Source organism: Macaca nemestrina, chromosome 19 (genome assembly GCF_043159975.1).
Source record: "Macaca nemestrina isolate mMacNem1 chromosome 19, mMacNem.hap1, whole genome shotgun sequence".
In the NCBI taxonomy this organism is placed as follows: domain Eukaryota; kingdom Metazoa; phylum Chordata; class Mammalia; order Primates; family Cercopithecidae; genus Macaca; species Macaca nemestrina.
In genome coordinates this window covers 48,189,768-48,207,278 of record NC_092143.1, presented here as the reverse complement: position 1 = coordinate 48,207,278, position 17,511 = coordinate 48,189,768, and the positions used below count along the sequence as shown (strand labels likewise).

The following is a 17,511-nucleotide window of genomic DNA, read 5'->3' as shown; positions in this document are numbered from 1 at the left end:
GTCAATGAATTTCAATGATACTCAATTTAAAAAACCTTTCCAGTATTTCCACTAAAAATCAGAAGTTCTGAGACATGGTTATGTGAAGTACAGAAGCCTGGTTTAAATGTTGAGTCTACCTACAACAGAACTTAGCAAGTAATTTCTCTTAACAGTGTTTCAATTTTCTTTTTGTAGCACGAGGTTTGTAAACTAGTAATTCCTTAGGTTGACTTAGATATAACAAGTTTTTTAATCTGTTATGTGTGTTTATCAAATATTGAAAGGTTTTGATAGAGTAAATTTAAATATATGTTGAATTAAGACAAATATTGTTAACTATATGTGAGATATTTTTTAGTAAGTTTTTTGATGTTATAAAGGAGTCCCTGGGAGTTCGCACCCCTGTGAGGTTCACTCTTTAATAAAATTTTAAATTAAAAGCAACACTGTTCTCTAAATAGACAGAATACTTTAGCAATTTATTATCCCAAGAGACTATGAGATAAAATGTATAGGTGTCTACATTAAGAAATAATTTAATGCCATTAAAAATTATATTTATAAAATAAAGTTATAAATACTCATGATAATTGTATATAAAAAGAACTCTACAATATATGCAACATAATCCAAAGTTAAGAAATAATTTAATGCAATTAAAAATTATATTTATAAAATACTTAAAGTTATAAATACTCATGATAATTGTATATAAAAAGGACTCTACCATATATGCAACATAATCCAAAGTTTTCATATATTTTAAAAGAAAGGAAGAAAATGAGACCATGTATTAATGTTATGAGCTGAATTGTGTCCCTCTAAATTCACATGTTAAACTCCTAACCCCTAGTATTTTAAAATATGACTGTATTTGGAGTTAGAGCCTTTAAGAAAGTAGATAAGACAAAGTGAACTCATGTAAAAAATATTTCTTAAAACACACAGGGGCTTAAATACTAGCTCTGCCACTTACTAGTTTTGTGAACTTTCTTAGTTGCAGATTCCTAATATGTGAAGTAAGGATTAAAAATTCTATCTTACTACATTATTACATATAACTTGTTTATTTTTGTCACTGATACTCTATAAGTATCAATAAGTGATGGTGGTAGCATTAATATCTATAAAAGTAGTACCAGTGTAGAAAATAGCATGGCTAAAAAAGATGCTTTTTAAAAATGTAATCATTTGTTTTCCAAATTTCCTACAGTGGTCAAACTGTATTAATTTGGAAAAAAAGAATCAATGTAATTTAAAAATATTTTAAGAATGTATAGATAAAGTCCTTATAGTTAATCATCTGTAAAAAGTGCTGTCTTACTCCATTTAGGCTGTTATAACAGAATATCATAAACTGGGTGGCTTATAAACAATCCAAATATATTCCTCACAGTCAGTTCTGGAGGCTGAGGAGTCCAAGATCAAGGGGCAAATAGATTTAATGTCTGGCATTGATATAGTTTGTATATTTGTCCCCACCTAAATCTCGTGTTGAAATGCAATCACAAGTGTTGGAGGTGTGGCCTGGTGGGAGGTGTTGAGATCATGGGGGCGGATTTCTCATGAATGGCTTGGGCCATCCCCTTGGTTATAAGTGAGCTCTCCCTCTGAGTCCTCATGAGATCTGCCAATTTAAAAGTATATGGCACCTTCCACAGCCCCTCTTTGCTCCTGCTTTTGGCATCTGAAATGCCTGCTGTCACTTCACCTTCTGACATGAGTCAAAGTTCCTTAAGGTGTCCCCAGGAGCTGGGCAGATGCCAGTGCCATGCTTGTTACATAGCCTGAAGAAACATGAGCCAATTAAACCTTTTAAAAAAAAAATAAATTACACAGTCTCAGGTATTTTTTTATAGCAATGCAAGAATGGCTTAATACTCTCCTGGTTCTTAGATGCTTGTCTCCTAGTGGTGTCCTCAAATGGCAGATAGAGGAAGCAAGCTCTCTTGGGATTCCTATAAGGACAAAAATTCCATTAATGAGGGCTCAATTCTCATGACCTCATCTAATCCTTATTACCTCCCAAAGACCCCGCCTTCTAATATTGTTACAGTAGAGGGTATAGTTTCAGCATATGAATTACTGGAAGTACAAAAGTATTAAGTTTATAACAAGTATTACATTTTTAAACACATCAACCAATGACCTGTAGATGCAGGCCTGCACTCAAACAAAGTTGGGTTTATTTACCTTCCAGCAGCAAAGAAGGATACACATAAGAGCAAACAAACAGCATCTTGGTAAAAGAGAGTTATGAAGAGGTTATTATGGAACTCGAATATGTACAAGATGATTCTAAGGAGGTTGTACAGAAAGCAGTGGCCTTTTCGGAATTGCAGGCTGTCAGGAAGCAGGGATAATGCTGTGATTGGGTATCTTGGTAACTTTTAGCTAGAGGTGAGAGGATTAATGTGAAATTAGAGCCATTACTGGTGAACAAACAGTGGTCATTCATGTTAGCTGGAAGAGGAGATACATATTTTTGTGGGTCCATGGTGTCTTTTCCAGCTAGTTTCATCATAGAGTCTCTGGGTCACTGTTATGTTCCTCCAAGGTCACACAATGGGTTTGTCTGTGAAAGTTTTGTTTTGTGTTTTTGGTTCATGTTCAGTTTCTAACAGCCAGCCTGGCTTCTTTGGCTGTCAGCTTCTAGTTGCCAACTGCCAGACTTTCCTCTTCTTTTTCCTCTTTTGTCATTTTCTTAATTTTCTTGCAGTTTAAAGACTGCTGATGTGGATGTCCCAGGAGAAATTATGGTGTCACATTCTAAATTTCTTAGTTATTCTTTGTCACCATTTGTCAGTACTAAATAGACCACCCTTCTGGACAAATTGCAAACTGGCGTTCAAACATAATTTATAAGTAAATAAGACTGACTCAATATAATATTAATATTAAAAGTTTTTTTGCAAAAATAAGGTTATCTCACTGCAATTCCATAAATTTTTTGATAAGGAATTTACTGCCAGTCATTTGGAGCCTAAAACACACCCCCGCCCAAAGTGGGAGTTTATAGGTAAAGTTTCTATTAAGTGTTAATATCGAACTACAGAGGGAGAAAGATTCAGTATGTTGGCAGGCCTGATCTCTAACTAGTGAATTAGTTAAATGTGATACACTGAAATGATTTGCTTGCTGCGAGAGGTTCTGTGAGCTTGGTGACTTCTCCACTGTTTCCTGCTTACCCTGAAGGCTGCATAAGCTGCGGGGAACATGGAGGAGAAGGTGAAGAGAATCTTATAACTTTGTCTAATTGCTTCTGCATGAAACACTTGGCTGTCCTACTGAGATTTCCTGGTGCCTGTGTGTTGGGGTGCAGGTGGGAAATGGAGGCAGAAGGACATTTGGAGAGAGATTGCTTTAAGCTACTTCCTCATAGCAAGCGACAAAAATGTTCTCATTTTCTTCTTATCCTGGTGGTGAACTGGAATCCAGCAAAGCTTCAAAAATTAGAGGAGTCTCACAGGGCCTTACTGAAAGAACGCAGGTAATCAACAGAGGCAATTTTTAAAAGTAATAATCAGAGGGGAGCGATGTAGAACTTGCAATTATGTGCTGGAGAAAGTTGAACTGTGAAGGGCCGGAATTCACAGGGGGCAAGTATCCAGCTAAGGACTCCGCTAATGAATTCAAAAAGGCTGTTCTTGCTTTGAAAATGTCAAAGAATAAGAATCAGTTAAATTATAGAAGGTGAAACACAAAAAACCTTAGTGACTGATCATGGTAAAAGAATATATGAGTCATTTAGCTATTGATTTAGAGGACTTCTTATTAGATGAAGAAAAAAAATAAATGCTTACTTCTAGGGTTAATAAATTTGAGTTAAAAATTCCTGTGAATGTTTAGTAAATCAAATAAGTGCTAAACTCTAAGGTAACACACACACACACACACACACGTACATGTATATACCTTTGATAGATTGAACAAGAAAGATCTCAGTGAAGGGCAGCTAATCACAAAGAGTGATTAAGTGAAGAATAAGAGTACCAGGTCTAAGTTAGTTATTTGTGGGGAGCAGCACAGAACTAAGACAATGACATTTTGTGTCTTTTGGAAAGCGCTGGCTGTTTAAAATACCAACTGCCTAGAGTATGCTGCCTCAGGTAGGATAACCAGTAGGAAACTCCAGCATTCTTAAGAATTGCATAGTAATTTGCAAAACCCTTTTCCATTATTAAAATAATTTACTTAAGAGTAAATTAACTTTTTTGAGCATAGACATTGCTATTGTTTCCATATAAGACCAAGATAGGGAGATTAAGCAACATGAAAATGCAAGGCAATTCTTCCTGAAAACCTTAAGTTTTGTTTGCCAGAGTTCCCTGCTATTCCTTTCTGCTCTACTTATCTCACCTCTGGGAATCCTCCCCAGATGCCTCAGGTACGCAGCTACCTGTGAGAAATAGTCCCTCTCCACTATTAAAATGTGCTTTGGGGAAATACTGTGCTAAAGACATTCACATTGAGATGTAACTGATCAAAATTTTTGTAAACAGTATTTTAATAGGTGGAAAAGCTTTGTAAGGCTGAGGAGTAAAACTTTAATGGAGGGATTTAGATAGAAATCATTAGGTAGAACTTGTCTGTGGTACCTATATATGAAATTCCACTAACATCTCCATATCCTTTTTTTCTCCATGCCATGCTTGCTCTGCTCACATTTGTGTTTCTAAGAGATCCATTTTAGATTCGACTGGGCTAAGTGAGCTCAATGGCCACAGCCCCTCAAGGCCTCTTCACAGATGTAGACTTTTCTTTGCTGAAAATAGGGTCCCATGAACTAAAGAGTGACTGAATGCAAAGCATGCCTAGGCACAATTAAGGAAGAGAAAATTGAAGAATTAAGCAAAGTGGTAATAGAACTCAGTAAGACACTACTGAGTACTGATATAGTTAAATGAAACATGAGGAAAAGAGTTGAAAAGCAAGACTGCTGGGAAGTGATATGGCTGCTGGTTTTGACAAAGAAGGCTCAATCCACCAACACAACTCTTACTTTTATTGTTTTGGAATCTTCATTCTCAGCCCAGAGAGTGGCTTGGCAAAGAAAAACATATCTAATTGGACTTGCAGAGTGAGCGTGGCACAAAAAAAAAAAAAAAAAAAAAAAAAAGGATGAGTAATAAGATCAGTTTGTGTTCAGGCATTCTAAAAGTCAGACAAAAGTCAGGGGCCAAGTTGAGAACATGTTCTAAACCCAAGAAGGAATCGAGTCTCTGAACCAGTTGACATCATGATCATTTACAATGACAAAGGTCCTTTCTTCTTTCCCTTTTAGATTAGAGATGACTTCCTCTTAAGCCAAATAGTTTTTAAAGTATTTTTTTTTCCTGTAGTGATGCTCTTGTTGGTCCTGTGATCTTTGAGTGGGACTGTAGGTGAAGATGCTAATGACTGTAGGTGAAGATGCTAAGAGACAAAAGGCCCTCAACACCACTGGCATTAATTAACAATGCAAACAGCACAGTCAATAAAATTCGATAAATATTTTTGAATATCTACTTAAAGCCTGCCGCCATGCTAGAGATATAAAGATGGGTAAGTATAAAATCAGAAAAAAAACACCACATGGATAATTCACTGTGTTTCAATCTAATACCTGTTTTTAGAGGAGCTTTAAATAAAACGTTATAGGAGAACAAAATAATAGGTTGTTTCAGAGGAATGGGAATGAATAAAAGAGAGTTTTAGGAGAGTTATCAAAAAATTATGACATCTAGTGGAAGCCTCATCATGTTTTCATTTCCTTAGGAGAGTTTCATTATTGTTTAAGTTTCTCACTTTCTTCCTTCTCTTATTCAAAGAAGGTACAAGCTGAAATCTTACATTAAAATGAGGGTGAGCATTATAAAAAATAATAGACTATTGAATCTTTTAATTGGTATCAAGTTCTTCATTTTTTATCAAACAGAAGTCATAATAAATTTAATATTTGCCTTTTTATTTTTTAATCTAAAGAATGAATTTATACCAAGAGTAGTTCAATCTAAAGACTTCAATTCTACAAAGACAGTGCCTTTGGGTAAAGCAACTGTGCTTTTGAGAGGATCTGAATAATTATCACTAGCCTGGACTTCAGAGGCTATGTTTTCTGAAAACATAAACAAACAAAAATAAGTAAATAAAAAGGAAACATAGCAGAGTGCCTCTAAACTGCTGCTCAGCACGTTTAGCCTGCTTACCTAGCAAAGCATTTCTTGGAACAAGCCCCCTATTGGTTTCATTTTAGAGAAGTACTCTGTTCACACTGGCATACCTTTGGTGATTGTTGGTTTAAGGGAAATTCAACAGAACCAGCAGGAAAAACTGTTCACAGTTCTGATTCCATATTTCTAAAGATAAGGGTGAATATTACAACATCTTTAGAAAGTCTATGATGTTCCTATACAAACTGACATCTCTATCTTTCTTAAAATATTTCATCTAAGAAAATGCTTCTTGATGTTATTTAAAATGTTATTTGTATTCAAATTTTGCAATAAAAACATGTAATTTATAGAAAATAGTATTTTTTCCTCAGTTGTGCCAGTTTTTAAATTTAATCTTCTAATTAATTCTATTATTGCCTAAAGGACTAGACACATTTTTTGTTTTTAGGCAGTGTCTCTATAGTTCTTCTTTAATATTCTCCTTTCTTGTTCCTGCTTCATTCCCCTTCCTTTTAGATACTCCATATTATTCTGATTACCTCCTACTTACCTGCTGGGAATAGAGGGATATCTCACCCTAAATAGTGTGAGATGGCGAAATATGTGATACCCAAAACTGGACAGATAAGATTGGCAGCAGTTTATTAGTCACAGATCCTCACAGCCTTGGGTAGGGGAACACTACACTCCATACAGGGTCACATTGGCAGGGTTATTTATTTAGAAGTAGAGTGAACCAGCAGGGGCTATGGTAGGCAGGCTTTGTAGTAACCAGAGGATTGGTGCAGCTAGTCCACCTGATAGCTGAGTGAAGAACTTTTCCCAATGTTTGGGAATGATCTGACAAGAGCAGGAAAACTCATGGCTGGATGTCTATAGTGCCATAAAACCCAAAACTATCAAGGTAACACATGGAATGTTTAGGTATTGTAATAAACATATCTATCTACATATGTTCTTCAGCTATCCATGGTCCCAAAGCACTGTACTTGCTAAAGGAAGCCTTCCAAAGAATGCCTTATGCTCTGTTAAATAAAATTTACTGGAAGCCTTTGTTTTGGACTGACTTTATGCACTTAACCCCAACAGACCAGACCAAGTCAGGATGGTGTCACTTGTGGTAGGTGTCATGTAATTAAACTGAACTTTAAGATGGACTAATTTTCTAAGAAATGGAAAATTTATAGAAGCCAATAGAAAGAAGCCCAGTGTACTCAAGCTGGCATGATAAGGAAGTCCCCTCTGTTTTAACTTTAAAAGGAAAGAAAGTTTGAAATATCAATTCGATTTTTGTTCTTTGTTTCCGCTTTCCTCAGCCTTTTCTGTCTATAGGACTCACTTCTGCTCAACTTATGAGAGTACCTTTTCTATTTCATAGATGTGGTGCTGACCAATTCATGAATCACTAATAAAAGTCAAATCTTAAACTAAATTTGTTGAAATTTTGGTGTTTGACAGGTCTGATATCAAAATTTCACCACTTATAAAACTAAATTCACTTTCACTTTTGAGAGAAAATGTATCAACAAATTAATTCTCATGGAGGTAGTCCTTGGCTACTCTAGTTGCACTATCCACAAGAAAACCACTCATGGTGCTTTAAAAATACACACAACCTGGCTGGGTGCGGTGGCTCACGCCTGTAATCTCAGCACTTTGGGAAGCCAAGATGGGCGGATCACGAGGTCAGGAGTTAAAGACCAGCCTGGCCAATATGATGAAACCCCGTCTCTACTAAAAATACAAAAATTAACTGTGCATGGTGGCACATGCTTGTAATCCCAGCTACTCGGGAGGCTGAGGGAGGAGAATTGCTTGAACCGGGACCTGGGAGATGGAGGCTGCTGTGAGCTGAGATCACGCCACTGCACTCCAGCCTGGGCTACAGAGCAAGATCCATTTCAGAAAAAAAAAAAAAAAAAAGGAAAATACACATATCCTGGCATTACAATTCCAGAAATTCTAACTAATAGGCTTGAATTACTGCCTACAGACCTGCGTCCCCAAAAAAAAGAAAACAAAATACCCACAAAACTTCCTGCTCCTCTTTTTTGAGTTACTGATAGATATAGCAGGTAAATAATCAGTAATGATTAACTACCATTGATTAATTGTATCTGAAATTTGTAGACTACTTTATCCAACAACAGCAAAATACGCACTTTTCTGAAGCTCACATGTAAGATTCATCAATATAGACTATATTCTGGACGAGGAAAACCTTACACCTAAACACATCTAAAGGAATATAGTTATGCAAACTATGTTCTCAGACTGCAATAGAATTGAACTAGAAATCAACATAAAGAAAGGTGGAAAGTTCAAAATATTTAGGGATTAAACAACATACTTCCAAAAACAGAAAAATAAAATGGCTCATAATTAATTTAAATGTATTTTGAAGTAAACAAAAATGAAAGTACAGCTTATCAATTTGTGGAATGGTGTAAAAGCAGTGTTTAGAGAGAAACTTATGGCATAGAATTAGAATAGAAGAAAGCTGTAAAATCAATAATTTGTTTCTGCCCTAGGAAACTGTAGAAATAAAAGTAATTTAATCCTAAAGGAAGCAGAAAATCAGCAATAATAAAAAATAGAAAAGAAATCAATGAAAATGAAACAAGATTCCCATAGAGAAAATAATGAAAGAAAAACTTTTATTTTGAAAAATGATCGGCCGGGCGCGGTGGCTCAAGCCTGTAATCCCAGCACTTTGGGAGGCCGAGACGGGCGGATCACGAGGTCGGGAGATCGAGACCATCCTGGCTAACACGGTGAAACCCCGTCTCTACTAAAAAAATACAAAAAACTAGCCGGGCGAGGTGGCGGTCGCCTGTAGTCCCAGCTACTCGGGAGGCTGAGGCAGGAGAATGGCGGGAACCCGGGAGGCGGAGCTTGCAGTGAGCTGAGATCCGGCCACTGCACTCCAGCCTGGGAGACAGAGCGAGACTCCGTCTCGAAAAAATAAATAAATAAATAAAAATAAAAATAAAAATAAAAATAGAAAAATGATCATAATATCAATAAAATAAAAGATGAATGAAATTGATAAATGAAAGTGTTGTCATGGCTATCGATCTCACAGGCATTAAAAGTATAATTAAAGAATACTAAGAACAGCTGAGCCATACACCTACAAATCTGACAACCTAGATGAAATGAACCAATTACTTGAAAGATATAAACTACCAAAACTTAAAAAACAGAGTAAGTATATATTAATTTAATTAAGTGTATATTAATGTTAAAAAGTATAATTAATCGCCTTCCAAACAAGAGACATCAGGCTCACATTTTTTCATTGGTGAAATCCACCTAGTATTTTAGGGAAAGTGATATCAATTCTCTATATTCTTTTCTATTACAGAGAATAAAAGCAGATAAAACATGTTTTAACTTATTCCATGAGGTCACCCTTAACAAAAACTTGATATCAAAACCCAATAAATACCTTTCAAGAAAGAAAATCTACAAAGCAATTATTTCTCCTGAACAGAGTTGAATAAATTGTCAACACAATATTAACAAATTATACCAACAGTGTACAAAAAGAATTATATACCATGACTAAGTAAAATTTGCTCCCAGCAAGGCTAGTTCAACATTTTAAAGTCAATTAATTTAATAAATCAGAATGCTATAAAAGAAATATAAGAATTTCAATTGATGCAGAAAAATAATTTGACCAAATTCAGCATCATTCCTGATAAAATCTCTAGGCAAACTAGGATTAGAGGAAACTTTCTCAACTTGATAAAGAATATCTGCAAAAATCTGCTGCTAGCATTATATTTGATGGCAAAAACTACATGTACCTTAATATTAGGAGTTAGATAAGATTGTTTACTTTTATTGCTTCTATTCAGCATTGTACTGGAAGTCCTAGCTAGTGCAATAGGACAAGAAAAGTTAATTAAAACTATATACATTAAAAAGAATAAGTATAACTCTATTTGTTTCCATGAGGCATGATTATCTATGTAGTAAAATTTCATTGAATTAATAAAAATCTCCTAGAACTAATAAGTAATTTTTAACAAGTTCATAAGATTAGATTAACATACAAGAGAATTGCTTTCCTATATAACAGCAATGAACCATTTGGAAGGAAATATTTGCAAAATATTTATCTGATAAAATACTTGTATCTAAAATATTTTAAAAATTCTAAAACTCAGCCATAAGAAAATAATGCAATTTTCCAAATGGGCAAAAGATTTGAACAGATATCTCAGCAAAGAAAATATATGGACATTCTCTGTCCAAAGTTGGTGACAAAAAAGAAGATATACTGATGGGAAATAAGCGTATAAAATATTCACTCTTATATGTCCTTAAGGAATTGCAAATAATAGAAGAACAAGATGCAATTATACCACTATTAGAATGGGTAAAATTCCAAAAAGAACAATGCCAAATTCTGGCAAGGATGCTGACCAAGAGCAATTCTCATTCATTTCACTGCTGGTGAAAATGAAAAATGATGTAGCCACTTTGGAAAAATGTTTGGCAATTTCTTATGAATCTAAATACAATTTTACCATGTAATTCAGTCATTGTGCTCTTAGATATTTATTCAGTTGAGTTGAAAAGTATGTCCACATACACAAAAAAAACTTATACATGAATATTTATGCCAGCTTTATTCATAATTGTAAAAAACTGAAAACAACCAAGATGTCACTTAATAGATGATTAGTAAACAAATTACATTACATTCATATAATGAAATCTAGCAAAAAAAAAAGAAAAAAAATAGATAAATTTGTACTATAAAGATTTATATGTGTTAGGGGTTCAGGAGGAGAAGAAGCTGCAGATATAGAACCACAGGGAAATTTTAGAGTGGTGAATCTATTCTGTGTGATACTGTAATCATAGATACATAACATTTTGCATTGTCAAAACCTGTAGTACTGTACAACACAGTTAATCTTTTTTTTCTTCTTCAACTTCTTAAGCTCAGGGGTACATGTGTAGGATATGCAGGTTTGTTACATATGTAAACATGTGCCATGGTGGTTTTCTGCACAGATCATCCCATAACCTGTGTATTAAGTCCAGCACCCATTAGCTGTTACTCCTGATGTTCTCCCTCACCCATCCCCACCCCTCTGACAGGCCCCAGTGTGTGTTATTCACCTCTTATGTCCATGTGTTCTTATCATTCAGCTCCCACTTACAAGTGAGAATATGTGGTGTTTGGTTGTCTTTTCCTGCATTTGTTTGCTGAGAATAATGACTTCCACATGGACTCCATCCATGTCTCTGCAAAGGACATGATCTTATTCCTTTCTGTGGCTGCATAGTATTTCATGGTAGATATATACCGCATTTTCTTTATGCACTTTATCGCTGATAGGCATTTAGATTGATTCCGTGTCTTTGCTATTATGAATAGCGCTGCAATGAACATACGTACACATGTGTCTTTATAATACAGTGATTTATATTCTTTTGGGTATATACCCAGGAATGGGATTTCTGGGACAAATGGTATTTCTGCCTCTAGGTCTTAGATGAATTGTCACAATATCTTCCACAACAGTCGAACTAATTTACACTCCCACCAACAATGTAAAAGTGTTTGTTTTTCACTGCAACCTCACCCCAGCATCTGTGTTTTTTCAATTTTTTTTTTTTTTGAGATGCAATCTTGCTCTTTCCCCAGCCTGGAGTACAGTGGCACTATCGCAGCTCACTGCAACCTCCAGCTCCTGGGTTCAAGCGATTCTCCTGCCTCAGCCTCCCAAGAAACTGGGACTTTGGGCACACACCACCACGCCCAGCTAAATTTTGTATTTTTAGAAGAGACAGGGTTTCACCATATTAGCTAGGATGGTCTCGAACTCCTGACCTCATGATCCACCTGCCTCAGCCCCCCATAGTGCTGGGATTACAGGCATAAGCCACCTCACCTGGCCAACTTTTTAATAATAGCCATTATAACTGGAGTGAGATGGTATCTCATTGTGTTTTCAATTTGCATTTTTCTAATAATCAGTGATGTTGAGCTTTTTTTCCTATGTCTGTTGGCCACATATATCTTTTCTTTTGAGAAGTGTCTGTTCATGTTCTTTGACAACTTTTTAATGGGATCATTTATTTCTTTCTTATTTTTGTTTAAATTCCTTGTAGATATTTTTTAAGTTCCTTTGTCAGATGGGTAGATTTCAAAAATTTTATCCTATTCTATAGGTTGTCTGTTGACTCTGATGACAGTTTATTTGGCTGTGTAGAAGCTCTTTAGTTTAATTAGATCTCATTGGTCATTTTTTGCTTTCGTTGCAATTATTTTTGGCATTTTCATTTTGAAATTGTCCCTTGTGCCTATGTCCTAAATGGTATTGCCTAGATTTTCTTCTAGGGTTTTTATAGTTTTGAGTTTCACATTGAAGTGTTTAATCCATATGTAGTTAATTTTTGTATATGGTAGAAGGAAGGGGTTCAGTTTTAATTTTCTGCATGTGGCTAGCCAGTTCTAGCATCATTTGTTAAATAGGGAATCTTTTTCCATTGCTTTTTTTTGTTGGGTTTGTTAAAGACGTGATGGTTGTAGGTGTGCAGTCTTATTTCTGAGTTCTCTATTGTGTTCCATTAGTCTAGAATGTCTGTTCTTGTAATGGTACCATGCTGTTTTGTTACTGTAGCCTTGTAGTATAATTTGAAGTTGGGTTTCATGATGTCTCCAGCTTGTTCTTTTTGCTTAGGATTGTCTTGGCCATATGAGCTCTCTTTTGGTTTCAGACAAATTTTAAAATAGTTTTTTTTTTTTTTTCTAATTCTGTGAAGAATGTCAATGTTAGTTTAATGGGAATAGCATTGAATCTATAAATTACTTCAGGCAGTATGACGATTTTCATGATATTAATTTTTTCTGTCTATGAGCATAGAATGTTTTTCCATTTTTTTGTGTGTGTGTCCTCTCTGATTTTCTTGAGCAGTGGTTGGTTCTCCTTGAATAGTTCCTTCACATCCCTTGTTTGCTGTATTCCTAGGTATTTTGTTCTCCTTTTAGCAATTGTGAATGGGAGTTCATTCATGATTTGACTCTCAGCTTGCCTGTTGTTTGTATATAGGAATGCTAGCAATTTTTACACATTCATCGTGTATCCTGAGACTCTGCTACAGTTGCTTATCAGATTAAGAAACTTTGAAGCTGAGACAATGGGATTTTCTTGATATAGGACCATGTTATCTGCAAATGAAAATAATTTGACTTCTTTTCTGCCTATTTGAATACCCTTTTATTTCTTTCTCTTTCCTAATTGCCCTGGCAAGAACTTCTAATACTCTGTTAAATAGGAGCGATGAGAAAGGGCATCCTTTCCTTGTTCTGGTTTTCAAAGAGAATGTTTCCAAGTTTTTGCCCATTTAGTGTGATATTGGCTGTGGGTTTGTCATAGATGACTTATATTATTTTGAGGTAAGTTCCTTCATACCTAGTTTATTGAGAGTTTTTAACATGAAGAAATGTTGAATTATATCAAGGGCCTTTTCTGCATCTATTGAGACAGTCTTTTTTTTTTTTTTTGTCTTTAGTTCTGTTTATGTGATGAATCACATTTATATGTTGAACCACCTTTGCCTGTTGGCACTTACTCTAAAATCGATCAGATAATTGGAAATAAAATACCCTTCAGTGAATCCAAAAGAACTGAAATCATGGCAAACAGTATCTCAGACCACAGCATAATCAATTTAGAACTAAAGATTAAGAAAATCACTCAAAACCACATGACTATGTGGAAATTAAACAACATGCTCCTGAATGACTCTTGGGTAAATAATGAAATTAAGGCAGAAATTAATAAATTATTTGAAACTAATGAGAACAAAGAGATAATGTACCAGAATCTCTGAGATGCAGCTAAAGCTGTGTAAGAGGGAAATTTATCACACTAAATGTTTACATCAAAAAGCTAGAAATATCTCAAGTTAACAACCTAACAATCTAACATGACCTAAAAGAACTAGAGAAACAAGAGAAAACAAAGCCCAAACCTAGGAGAAAAGAAGAAATAACCAAAATCAGAGATGAACTAACAGAGATAGAGATACACAAAACCCTTCAAAATATCAACAAATCCAGGAGCTGGATTTTTTTTAAAATTAGTAAAATAGACAGAATGCTAGTAAGACTAATAAAAGAGAGAAGAGTAAAAGAAATACAATCTGAAATGATAAGAGTGATATCACCACTGATCCCACAGAAATAAAACCATGAGAGAATACTATAAACACTTCTATGCACATAAACTAGAAAATGTAGAAAAAATGGATAAATTCCTGAACATATACACCCTCCCAAGACTGAACCAGTAAGAAACTGAATTCCTGCATAGACTAATAATGAGTTCTGATATTAAGGTAGTAATAAATAGCCTAACAACCAAAAAAAGCCCAGGATCAGACAATTCACAGGTGAATTCTACCAGAGGTAGAAAGAAGAGCTGGTACCATTTCTACTGAAACTATTCCAAAAACTTGAAAAAGAAGGACTCCTCCCTAACTCATTCTATGAAGCCAGCATCATCCTGATAGCAAAACCTGGCAGAGATATTACAAAGAAAGAAAACTTCAGGCCAACATCCTTGATGAACAGTGATGCAAAAATTCTCAATAAAATACTGGCAAACTGAATCCAGAAGCACATGAAAAAGCTTATCCACCATGATCAAGTTGGCTTCATCCCTGGGAAAATAGTTAATCTTAATATTTACAAATTAAAAAGAAAAAACTTAGGAGGTCAAGGATCCCGGGAAAGAATGCTGTTTGTGACAAGATAAGCTGATTATAATAACAATGTATAAAACAATCTCACTGAAAGGAATATGAGAAGAAGTATCAATCTAAGTGATTTTAGAGATAAATGGAATCTGCAACATTAAAGGCAAAATGAATGGCACAATAAGCAATAGTTGGCAAAATTGTTTCTCATGAGGCTAAAGGTTAAAAAAATGTGCTACGATACATCTATACTGTAACTGAACAATTAAGGAAATGGATGGCATATGATGGGAACTATATTCTTAATGTTTGAGTAGAAATTTGTAAATAAACAACAAAGAAAATGACTAACATGATCTATATGGTATCAGATTAGAATGAGAGACATCAGTAAGAAACTATGTTTAACTTAGTATGTGTCCCTAATATATATATGGATTAGTGTTTTTTACTATTAGCTGGGAGCAACTGAAAAATGTCACCCCAGTAGCAATGAGCACACCTAATACCTAGATCTTGGTTTCTATCTCATCTCCAGTGAAAGAAAATAGAGTTTCCTAAAGAAACTCTGATTTGGGAACTGGAAGAGGAAATACTCAAATGAGCCTAGGGAATCTTGTAGTACCAGAAAGTAAGGAAGCAATACAATAGCAACAATAATCCACAATAATAAGGGTATGTCAAAGTGACACAGGAGTCAACTAAAAGCTCTTGATGTTCAAAGAGGGAACAATTTGAGTATCAAAATAAAGTAGTGTTGGATTTTAACCTAAAGTATAAAATAAATATTTATGATTTCATATTAATATTAACAAATGAATTAACAAATTAATAAATGGGGGAGAAGAGATAAATCTCTCATATTGAATTCCAAATAAATTATGTAGATGTTTCACCCTAAGGAAGGGGGAGCATATAACATCCCACTCCCTAAGTGTGAACTAACATAGTGACTTTCTGCCGATGATGGCAGTATGGAGAGTGTGTGGGGTGAGCGTAACTTTACAGTGGAGGCATCTGACAACAATTACTTCAGTCAGGACCATGGTCAATATCAATAGTCATAAGTGATATTGTTTGTACCCTTGATAGATGATAAAAATGGCACTTTACTTTGTGATCTTCTTTTCCCAACTATAACCCCAGTCTAATAATGATAAAAGCATTAGAAAATTTTTAATATAGAGGTGTGCTACAGGAAACTTAGTCAAAACTCAAAACTTCCAATGTTAGAAAAAACAAGAAACATGTTAGTGGAAGAAGTAACTGCAGATGTGGAAAAATAGGAAGAGAATTAGAATTAGGAGGGAAGCCTGAAGATGTTATTAAATTGCTGCAATCTCTTGATCTAACTTGAATAGATGAGGAGTTGCTTCTTGAGAATGAGCAAAGAAAGTCGTTTCTTGAAATGGAATCTACCTGGTGAAGATGCTATGGACATTGTTGAAATGACAACAAAGGATTTAGAATATTACATAAACTTAGTTGATAAAGCAGTAGCAGAGCTTGAAAAGATTGACTCCAATTTTGAAAGTTTTTTTGTGGGTCAAATGCTACCAAAGAGCATTGCATGCTACAGAGAAATTTTTTTTTGTGAAAAGAAGAGTTAATAAATGTGACAAACTTCATTGTCTTATGTTAAGAAATTGCCAGACACCTTCAGCAAACACCACCCTAATCAATCAGCATCCCTGAAAACGGAGGCAAAACCCTTTGCCACCAGATGTTCTGTAGCATTTTTTAGCAATAAAGTATTTTTTCATTAAAGTAGGTAGGGTTTTTAAGACATAATACTATTGCACACTTAATGGATTATAGTATAATGTAAACAACTTTTATATGCACTTGGAAATAAAAAAATTTGTGAAACTCACTTCATTGTGATATTTGCTTTATTGCATTAGTCTGGAATCAAACACATAATATTTCTGAGGTTTGCCTGTAATGAGGGTTTGGAGCACCCTACCAAGCTAAGCTATCTAGACTAGAAGAGATGTTAGACAAGATTAGGGGAATCTAGAATGGGTAGGAGGGTGGGAGATCATGAGTATTTATTAGAAGCTCATGACGACTTGTAGTGCCAGGGACTATATGGTTCCCTACTAACCCTCCTGGAAACAAAATCAACAGGAATCCTGGAGCAGCTGTTTCCAAAAGAAATAAATTTAAATGATCAAGTAAGGAATTACAGTGTAAGGAGTAGACTGTAGTCAATGACTGTGGTAAGCCTCCCTGGGCTGACCAGATATGCTCTCAGGACTGACATGCTCATTTCTTAGCTGCTGAGAGAGGTGGCTTCTAAATGCACACTGAGCATCCCTTTCTGGAAATTGCCCTCATCCAAATGGAACTGCTTCTCCTAAGGTTGCACGTTCTCCTTGAAGACAGCCTTTACCCTATGATTGGTTAATACTTGGTATGTAGGTCCAGGCTCTCATCTCAGTTCAGGCTATCTCTGCACTGCTGTCCTTATGGGATTGACTAATGCTGCTGATGTGACTTCATCAATTCAACTTCTTCTGATGAGCAGCCTTTTTTCTCTAACACAATCCCAAAAGTCACTGCTATTATTTGATTGTATGTGTCCCTCCCAAATTCAGATTTTGACACATAATCCCAAATGTGATAGTATTAAGAGGTGAAG

At 35.2% G+C, this 17,511-nt stretch overlaps 1 long non-coding RNA gene across 2 annotated transcripts in view; it reads right to left on the bottom strand.

Moving 5' to 3' along the window:
- Positions 1-707: 707 nt before the first annotated feature.
- Positions 708-17,511, bottom strand: part of LOC105499409 (uncharacterized) — a 42,124-nt gene continuing 25,320 nt past the window's right edge. For both annotated transcript variants that reach the window (XR_011617334.1, XR_011617333.1), the window contains one exon: positions 708-1,940. This is a non-coding gene — a long non-coding RNA (uncharacterized lncRNA). The remainder of the gene's footprint in view (positions 1,941-17,511) is intronic.